Here is a 10521-nt window from a genome sequence, read left to right on the forward strand (position 1 = left end):
TTGTCAGCTCACAGACAATCGCTCCACTGTTTCCCCGTCGGTATCAGCCGCGCATCTGCCTGAAGGGTGCATATTGTACACCGATGCATCACATACTGCAGAGCGGTGAGTTACAGCTGCATATAGTCCCTACCATCCGCATCTCAACTCTCGTGCGACGTACACCGCAGAAACATGTACCCCCCTGGCATTGGAACTTCAAGCCATTTACAATGCCACTGCTTCCCTTCCGCTCGTTCCCACATTCAATGCAGTTCATATTTATACAGACTCCCTCGCCGCCCTTAAACAGCTTAAGGCTGTTCGACGCACATTCCAGATTACACAATCAATTCACCTACTCTGCGCAAAATACCCATGTCCTGTACGCATACACTGATTCGCGGTCATGCTCACGATCCACATAACATTCAAGCAGATGCTATGACTCACATTGACACATCAGACGACCCGCCACCTTCCCCTCTTCCCCCAGATCCGTTCCTGTCCCATGTTTCCGATTCACAAGCTCTGCGCCAGCGAACACGCGCTCTAATTCCTCCGTGTTCGCACCCTCTCCCCCGTAGTCTAACTCGGCAGGAGGAGGTATCAGTGCGCCGGATTCGGACAGGGGCGGCCCTGACCCCATCTGTCCGTTATCGGTGGGGTGATAAATATCTGCCAGCAACTGACAGGTGCCCTCACTGCGGCTCTGCACCGGACATTTGTGATGTGCGGCACCTGTTGTGGACTTGCCCAGCGACGGCCCCTATTAGAAAACGGCTCCTCAGGGAGGTCGGCTTGTGGTGGAACCGCGACGGGGACTATGTGAAGTGGACTATGGACAATCACTACACCAGCAGCCTATGCGAGTACCTCGCCGAAACTGGTCTACACTCCTTCTTTTAACTTTCTGTAACCTACATTCCACTTCCCTTTTCTCAACTTATGCCTCATGGGAGACTTCATGAATAAAAAAAAAGACCTTATAGCGCCCGGCGACGCTATAAAGCGCCGGCGCTGAGATCGGCGTAACCAGCGCGCTAGAAGAAAATAAAGATGGACAGCGCGTGCTCGGAGCCCACGCCCGGCACGGGCTGTTCGGAACTAGAAGCCTGCCACGCTGTCATCTTGCTCTGGTGCTCCGCTACGACCCCGCAAATCCTCAACAGTGGTGACCCCGCGAACCGTGCCTTCTATCCCAGCGGCGTCCTAGCATGGCGTACTGGCAGGACCCAAGTTTCGACCCGCCGCTCCCAGCGTTCCGGCCTGCAGGCGTCGGCGGGTGGTTCGCCCGACTGGAGGCTGCGATGTAAATGAACGGCATTACCATTCAGCCGTTTAAACACGCAGTCCTTTGCGACATCCTGCCACCCGACCTCCTGCGTCAGCTCACCTACTCTGCCTTGGGCTGCCGGCCATACGATGAGCTGCGTGCGGCCGTCTTGGCTGACTTCGGCGCCTACTATGTTCCGCCGCCGCTCTACGACGCAGCGGACCCGTTTTCGCCGCCGCCAGCCTCTGGCCCTGCACCGGCCTCGCTCGCGCCCACGCAGCCTTCATCAGAACCCGGCCCGCCTCAGCAGCCCCTCGCCGCCTCGCCTCCACTCCTGCACAGCATCTCCAGCCCGGCTGTCTCTCTCGACGCCACACCAGGTGGAATCCGCACAAGCTTCGCCTCATGTCCTGCTCCCACTACTATCCTACCCGCGTCTCTTGCTCTGCCTTCTTGCGCTTCAGCGGCGTTGTCGCCAGAGCCTCCTGCAGCCAAGGACGACTATGCGGCAGCAGCCGTGCCGAGGCTTCCGGCATCTCCATCTACCGCGTCACTACCGCCAACAGCTCTGCTGGCCTCTGCTGTGAGGTTGAAGCTGCCGCCCGCTGATGCTAAAGAGCCCTCGAGAACGACCAAGCCTGCTTGTCACACTCCCAGCCCCTCAGAAAGTCCGCAGAGCAATAATCGTCATCAGGAGCAGGATGAGAAGGCCAACCCGGTGACAGCAGTAACAAGCATGGCGGTTGCCACCAGCCCCACTTTGCCTGAAACGGTTCCTGACCCGGTGTCAGCGCTTGCTCTCAAGCCCGACCATGCCCACACGCGCATCAGCACTGGCCAGTCGCTCCGGACTGCCACTCCCGCTTTACCCAAGCACCTGGCATTGAACCGAGCAACTTCCTCCGTCATCACCACAGCTGTCACCGTTGTCTCGTCCGTCACACCTGTGCCAACCCTAGTGGCCGGCCCGCACTGCTCGCGCCCTACACCAGGGGCACCTGCGCCATGTAAGCCAGCCATTTCCACCTATTTGGACGACTTGAAGCTTGCGCTACAGCAGCGACCCGACACCACGATAAAGATCACATCTGTCCACGGAGCCGTTTCGGCCGCTCCCTTGCTTGCGACGGCGTACTCTGTGTGCCAGCTTCTCGCCGACACGAGCTGCAACTGTCCAACACCAATGACACTTGTGCCAGCGGGCAGCACTACAGTCGGTGACGACCCGACCATGGCCTCCATTGCCCTAATATCCTTTGTCAGCTCGGCACCCTGCATCATTCGCCCATTGCGCAGCAGCCAGGCTCGTTCACCTGAGCCCGCGCCCTCCACCCGACGGCTCTTCTCGGACCCTGACATAAACATACCGGACCCTCCCTCCATCGTGTGACCTCCATCTGTGCCCCGTCTTCGCGTACATTTCGCCGTTCCGTCTAGGCGGGGGGCGCTATTGCACCCGGCGACGCTGTAAAGCGCCGGCGCTGAGATCGGCGTAACCAGCGCGCTAGAAGAAAATAAAGATGGACAGCGCGTGCTCGGAGCGCACGCCCGGCACGGGCTGTTCGGAACTAGAAGCCTGTCACGCTGGTCATCTTGCTCTGGTGCTCCGCTGCGACCCCGCAAATCCTCAACAACCTTTTACAACTAGATATGAACAGTGATGTTTCTACGGTTGCGGACTCAGTTTTGGGAAAGTTTTTTGCTTGCTCCAAGAGTGACTTTTACGTTTGAACGACCACAGGAGAACTGTCTACAATTTTTAGGTCTAAAATCGTTTTTTTACTAATGACAAACCCCTTTACAAACACCTTTGTTGGGCTTAAATGCCGCGTTCCAAGAAAGCCTTGTTACCATTTGACTTATCTCATTCTAAGCTCATAAAACTTGGCATCGCTTCTTCATGTCTAATATCAGTCTTTGAAAGTCGCGCACGCACAGGGTATAAATCCAGTTTTGACCACCAAGTTGAAAGTTTGGAGCGAGCTCGATTCCCGGGTTAGGTAATAAGTTCTGTGGCGGTGTCACTGCTTAAAGAATTTAGAAGGCTTGAGGGGCGTCGATGTTCCTTACCTCACGCTGGCAAGAGCAAAAATACCTTTTCAAGTCTACCCATATGTGCACAAGCTATCGCACAATGTCAAAAGGGTGACTAATAAGTTCGGAGTTGATGTTTTTACAGCCGCCTTGAAATCGTCCCAACTGTGCGCCATAACCAGCAGGTGCCAAGGTAAAAGTACAAAGAAGAAAAAATGTGTCGCCCAACACCAAACTCAGGTTGTGCTGTGCACTGTTAGTGTGGTGTTTAAGGTTCCACTCAGCTGTGAGTCTGTGTAGATAGGTCAGACAGGGCGCTGTCTAAATGATAGGCTCGTGGAGTGTGCCAATTTCCTCGGCTCAAATGGCGGCTAACACGGCAAACGCTACACTGTCAGGATTAAGAAGAAGAAACAGCTGTGCCGTCCTATCCTCCGTTCTACGGTTTTTTTATCGGGAGAGCTTCCGATAGACTGTCCCGGGAAATTATGGAGGCCTCGGAGATTTGTACCACGGAAGTCTGCGTGAGTAAGGCATCGGTAGCCCTTCTCAAAAAACAACGATTTTCTTCGGGATAGAAAACCTGCCTTTGTTGTTCCTGGTTTCTGGGCACTTCCGCTGAGTTCCGGTATGAATTTGCTTGTGCCTATCATTGACACAATATTTGCTATTCCCATGTGCTGGCTGTTTTTTCCCACAGGTGTTGCAGTGGATATTGTACGCTTGCGCCATCTCTGCTTCTTACGGTAGTGTATCGCTTCTGAGAATGGGCATGGGTGTCGTTTCTGAGAATGAGAGTGGGCATTGGAGAGCGGCAACGATGCAGACGCTGCTTCATCCGGTCTTTTTTGCTACCCATGGTATGCTGTCCTCCCTAGAGTGCCCTTGGAACTTTCGACGCCTGTATTCGCCGACGAAGACCGTCAGCTTCCTCCAGCAGCTTGCGGTTTGCCGGTTCTGGTTTTGCTACCTCCCATCCTTGGAACGCCACCGGTGCTCTGTCACTACAAGACAAGAACATTGCCAGCGCCAGCAGTGCCGTCACCTATAAATTGCGTGTTCTCAAGTGCGCGCGCCAGTGGGCATGGGAGAGCGGCAACGATGCAGACGCTGCATCATCCGTTTTTTTTTTGCTACCCAGGTTAGTCAGTCTTATTCCCTTTATTCTACGCGCACAAGCAACCGGTGCTTGCTGCTCATCCCATGCCCACATGGATGGATGGAAAAACTTTATTTTCGTCAGAGAGCATGTGTGGACGATTCCGTGTTAGATGGCCATCAACCCGTGGCTGACGGCGACCTGGGTGGCCCACTCCACGGCCCTGGTCTGGACGACCGGGTCTGAGCTGGCCAGCACGGCCTCCCACTGCTCGAGGGAAGGATCACGCATAATGTCCGCCGGTGGCGGTGCTATGCTACAGCTCCATAATACGTGGTCATAGGTTGCCAATTCGTGACACCATTTGCACTCCGGCTGAATGTCCGGGTAGATTTTGCTCAACACGTATGGGTTGAAGAAACATCTGGTCTGCAATCGGCGCCAGACGCATTCCTGCGCCTTCACCAATTGCTTGTCCGGGGGTGGGTAAATCCTCCGGTTAAGTCTGAAATGAGTAGTAATGTCATGAAAGGATACCAGCCCATCTCTCGTGGACCTTCCCGGGACGTCCGGCTCACCTACTCGGCTGACGAAACCTCGAGCATTCATGTGAGCCGTCTCGTTCCCAGGGTTCCCAGAGTGTGCAGGTACCCAGACAATTTCCGCCTCCGTAATCCCTCGCTCCGTGGCCCGATTCAACAACCGCGCCGCTGTGACAGATATTCTGCCCCTCGCCAAATTTCGGATGGCTGTTTTTGAATCGCTGAAGATCAGGTCAGCATTACTACTAGTCATAGCTAGTGCTATTGCCGCTTCCTCTGCAGTTTCTGGGGAGCGGGTTTTGACTGATCCAGAGGCGATCAAGTGGCCCCGCCCGTCCACCACCGCAATTGCAAATGCATCCTTGTTCTTATACTCGGCGACATCTACATAGACTGCCCCGTCGTACTTCCCGTACTTAGCATGTAAAGCTTTGGCTCTTGCCTTCCTGCGGTCCTCGTGATGTATTGGATGCATGTTCTTGGGCAAAGGTTTTATGTACAAGCCCTTGTGCATTTCCCGCCTCACCTGAATTTTCGTGTCACCGGCTGGAACGTCAACTCCAATGCCGATCCTTTCCAATATGTCCCTCCCTGCTTTTGTTTTTGAAAGCCTACCGAGCTGCATAACCAAGTGCGCCTCCCGTAGTTCTTCTAGGGTGTTGTGCACCCCTAATCCCAGCAGCCTTTCGGTAGACGCATTCTGAGGCAACCCGAGGGCCGCTTTATACGCCTGCCTAATCATAGCCTCCACCTTTCCTTTTTCCGCCGCGTCCAGCTTCAAATAAGGCGTCGCATACACTATTCTACTGAGCACAAATGCCTGCACTAGCTTACACAAGTCTTTTTCCTTAACACCTCTCTTACGATTGGCGATTCTCCTGATTAGCCGCACGGTAGCATTGACCGTATTTTTAAGCCTTTGCAATGACTCGCTATTCTTCCTGTTAGTCTGCAGATACATACCCAGGATCCTGATCGTTTGGACCTCAGCGACCGGTACTCCCCCTACTCTCACCTCTAAAGGTGGTGGCGGCACATAGTGCCTCGCATGTATCCCTCTTGGTTTATCCCTCAGCACAAAAAGCTCGGACTTGGGCTGAGAACACGAGAGTCCTGCTTCCCCTGCTAGCTCCTCCACAATATCCACCGCCTGTTGTAGAGTTTCTTCCAACTGTGCGTCACTGCCTCTTGTTACCCATAGAGTAATGTCATCTGCATAAAATGTATGTTTAAGTCCCGATATCCCTTGCAGCCTGGGTGGTATCTTGATCAGGGCGAGATTAAATAGGAAGGGCGATAATACCGACCCTTGCGGTGTCCCCCTGCCCCCCAATGGGAAGGGATCCGATTTCATTTCTCCGACTACAATCTCCGCAGTCCTACCCTCCAGAAACGATCTGATGTACCGGAAGGTTCTACCCCCCGGTCCTATGTCCGATAGGTTCCTCAATATTGCCTCATGGGTAACATTGTCAAAGGCCTTAGTGAGGTCGAGCCCCAAGATAGCCTTGGTGCCCGTGCCGTACCCAGGATCAACCACGTCTTTTTTGAGCTGTAACAGGACATCCTGCGTCGATAAATTAGCCCTGAAGCCAATCATTGTTTCAGGTATCAACTCATTGTCCTCTACATAACCCTGAAGCCTGTTCAGGACTACATGCTCCATCGATTTGGCCAAGCACGACGTTAGCGAGATGGGACGCAGATTCTCAATGCAGAGCTTCTTCCCTGCTTTAGGAATAAATGTAATCCTAGCATGCTTCCACTCTGGCGGAATCTCCCCGGCCGCCCAAAATTTATTCATTAAATTCGTGAGTGCCCCCACTGACTTGAAATCCAGGTTCCTCAGCATTTTATTAGTAACCCCGTCCGGACCCGCTGCTGACGTGGTACGAAGCTGGCCCATTGCAAACTCTACCTCCGCCACCGTAAAGTCTGCATCCAATTCAAGGTTTTCCTCCCCCGAATAATCCGGCAAGCAACCGCCCGCCTCTCTGTTTATGTAACGACTTCGGAGTTCATGTATAAATTCCCCAATCGTGCCTTGATACCGATGCACTAACCTAGCCATTTGCCCCTTCTTCCGCAGATTTGGTTGCCGCCGGGTCTAAAAGGTGCCTCAACAACTGCCATGTTTTTTTGCATCCGGATTGCCCATTCATCCGGTCACAAATCTGCCCCCACTGTTTGCACTGCAACTCCAATGTGTACGTTTCGATTTCTCGTTCTAGCTTGGCCATCTTCCTACGGAGGACACCATTATGCCTTTGTTTCCTCCACCTCCGAAGGAGACTCGCATGTGCTTCCCACATGTGTAACAATCTAGAGTCAGCCGTAAAGCCCTCCTCCTCCGTCGGAACCTCTTCTGTGGTACTCTTCACGGCCTGCTTGAGTGTGACAATCCAGGCTCCTAAGTCCTCGATTTCCCCGTTCACTGTGTCATTCCTGTATTGCCGAAATCGGTCCCAGTCCGTCACTCGAGTTCCTTTCACCGTGTCTTTGTGCTTAGCAGCACTAAATATCGTGGAAAGGATATAGTGTTCACATTTGTGAATGGTATCAGGGATGCAAAGTGGGTAAACACGGGACAGCCACTTGGAAGTGATCCCATGCCCACATGTTCTGTCATTTTTGGCTTCTGATTGCGTAGATGTTATGATGATGATGATGATGATGATGATGAAAACTTTATTTGTAACAAGGGAGTTTTGGACACGTCGATCCTTGGGCCCCCGCACGGCCCCACTGCACTCAAACGTTCATGTCCCGGAGGCTCATGACGCTGGCAGCCCGGCCGGTGGCGATGGCTTGCTTGGCCGGGTCCTCGGAGCGCAGTAGGGTCTCCCAAGCCTCCCAAGTGGTAAGGTGCTCCAGGCCCCGCGGGGGAGGATCCGCCGGGCAGAGGAAAAGGATATGGTCGAGAGTGGCTTTGGGGTGGTGGCAGAGGGTGCAGGAAGGGTTCGTGTGGACTGGGTGATATCGCGAGCGTATATAAGGGGAGGACAAAGTGCGTGTTTAGAGCCGCCTGTTATGATGCTGCTATTCATGTCGGGTGACGTTGAGGTCAACCCCGGCCCTGGGGAAAATGTTGACGGCACCAGCATCGAAATTTTGGCGGCAATCAAAGCACTCGCAAGTACAATGGAATCGCGTCATGCAGAAGTAATGTCAACCCTTAATGAGGTGAAATCTAGCCAAAAGATCCTCGAGGAACGTGCGTCTGATGTCACCGTGAGACTGGCAGCGGTTGAGACCAGAGTAGACACTCTTGAAGGAATCCATGATGCTGCTGAACTTAGTCGCGTCATCACAGATGCTGTTAAAGACGAGACTTCCATGATCCAAGCTCGCCTCAATGAGTATGATGATAGATCACGCCGAGACAACTTAATTTTCTATGGACTTGAAGATGAAGCGAATGAGACCTGGGCCCAAACCGAGCAAAAAGTACGAACACTTTTAACAGATTCCCTCTCGCTGCAACTAAGTGATGAGGCCATCTGTCGCACGCATAGATTGGGGCCTTTCGTTCAAGCTAAAACCCGGCCGATAATTGTTAAATTCATTTCTCCGAAGACCAAAGACTGCATCTTATCGCAAAAGGATAAGTTAAAAAAAGACCCGTGTTAGTGTTCAAGAAGATTTCTGTAAGGCGACCAGGCAATCGCGGAAAAAGCTGGTTGAATTCGGTAAAAGCACCGGAGCGTTCTATAATCTGCGCTACAACAAGCTACATGTGAGCAAGAAATGCTACGTTTATTGTCCACAAACTGATCGTGTGTGTGAAATTGAGCCTGCGCTGACATCTGCACACGTCACTGGAGCAGGAGGCTCTTCAAACTCGTCCGTTCTCGGTGATTAGGGATCAGCGGCCGTTGAGGCCGAATGCACTCGTGATGTCAGATTCCTTTTCACAAATATTCGAAGCCTCATGAATAAACGCGACGCCCTATCCTCCCTGATAGACACGTGTGGTGCCGATGTGATTATTATCACTGAAACATGGTTGTCTGGCAAAATTGATAACTCTGACCTGTTTGATTGCGAACGACATTACACTGTTTATAGACAAGATCGCTCTGGGCGGTCGGGTGGCGGGATTTTGATCGCTGTTGCGGATGACTTGCTTTCTTATGATGTTCTTATATCCTCGGAGCTTGAATTTCTTTGCACATGTATTAAGATAAACCATAAGGAAACCATATTTTGTGCCTGTTACCGACCCCCCAATCAGCGAGCAGTTTTTGTGATAACCTCCATGACTGTCTTAACAAAATAGTACTTAGGTTTCCAAAAGCACCAATTTTTCTCTTAGGCGATTTTAATTTCCCTGCTATATCATGGACGGAAGACGACCCCGTTGTTTGTTCTTCTTCAGAATCGGTAACCTTCCTTGAATTATGTTCAACATTTAACCTCTGTCAACTTGTGAAAGAGCCAACTCGCATTACAGCATCCACTGCCAACACTCTGGACCTTGTTCTAACAACCTGCCCTGACTCCGTTTCATCTCTTACACTTCTGCCTGGACTAAGCGACCATTTAGTTATCAACTTCACTCTACCGTCACGTGCACCCCACCCAGTCAAACATTATAAGGTAATTCGGGATTGCAAAAATGGAAATTATTCTGCATTTAACACCGAACTAAAAAAATTTGCTGACATTTTTTTCCCCACATTTTGGGAAAGTTCACTGCACGATAACTGGTCTCTTTTCAAAGACAAACTGGAAGCCCTCACTGATAAGTACATCCAACTTCGAAGAATAATGTGCACCAAACGTTCACCATGGTTCAGTGTTTCCTTGAGGCGACTGCTAAAAAAAAAACGCATCTTTCGGCGCTCTACAGCATCTAACTGTACAGAGCGATGGAATGCTTATCGTACTGTGGCATCACAATACAAAAAGGCTCTTTTCAACGCGAAATGCAACTTTTTTCAAAATACCTTGCCTAGTCTACTGATTACAAACCCACGCAAGTTCTGGAATATCCTTAACGTGAAACCAATAAAATATATGATACTGAAAGATAACCAAGGTGCCCTGATCCCACTAAACGAATGTTGCACATTATTAAATCGTACTTTTTATCTGTCTTTCGTAACAACCACGCCAGTTACTCTTCCCGACATGCCTACCTTTGACTCCCAGTTCATGGATGCCATCACTATTGACTGGGAGGGAATTCATAAACTTATTGATAGTGCTAAAGTGTCATCCTCTGCAGGTGCTGATGGTATCAGCAACAAGATGTTGAAAAGCACTATTACTTATTCTTCACTCATGTTGTCCGAAAATTTTTCTCTGCAGGAAGTCATTGCAGGCCGGCATGCTCCCTGACGACTGCAAGGTGGGCAAGGTGGTTCCAGTACACAAGTCTGGTGATGTTCACAGCCCTTTTAACTGCAGACCAATATCATTAACTTCTATTCCATGCAAATTAGTTGAACATGCAATCTATTCTGCCCTATGAGTCACCTTGAGTCCAATTCTTTTTTCACACCCCATCAACATGGTTTTCGAAGAAATCATTCATGTGAAACACAGTTAATCGCATTTACTAACGACCTTTTTGCAGCTTTGGATGG

General features: G+C 51.3%; 1 pseudogene; it reads left to right on the plus strand.

Annotated features, from left to right (window-relative positions):
* Nucleotides 1-7963: 7963 nt before the first annotated feature.
* LOC149325866 (uncharacterized) lies at nucleotides 7964-10273 on the plus strand (annotated as a pseudogene).
* Nucleotides 10274-10521: the final 248 nt, after the last annotated feature.

This window comes from Amblyomma mixtum, chromosome 10 (genome assembly GCF_055824585.1).
Source record: "Amblyomma mixtum isolate Tamu chromosome 10, ASM5582458v1, whole genome shotgun sequence".
Lineage (NCBI taxonomy): Eukaryota > Metazoa > Arthropoda > Arachnida > Ixodida > Ixodidae > Amblyomma > Amblyomma mixtum.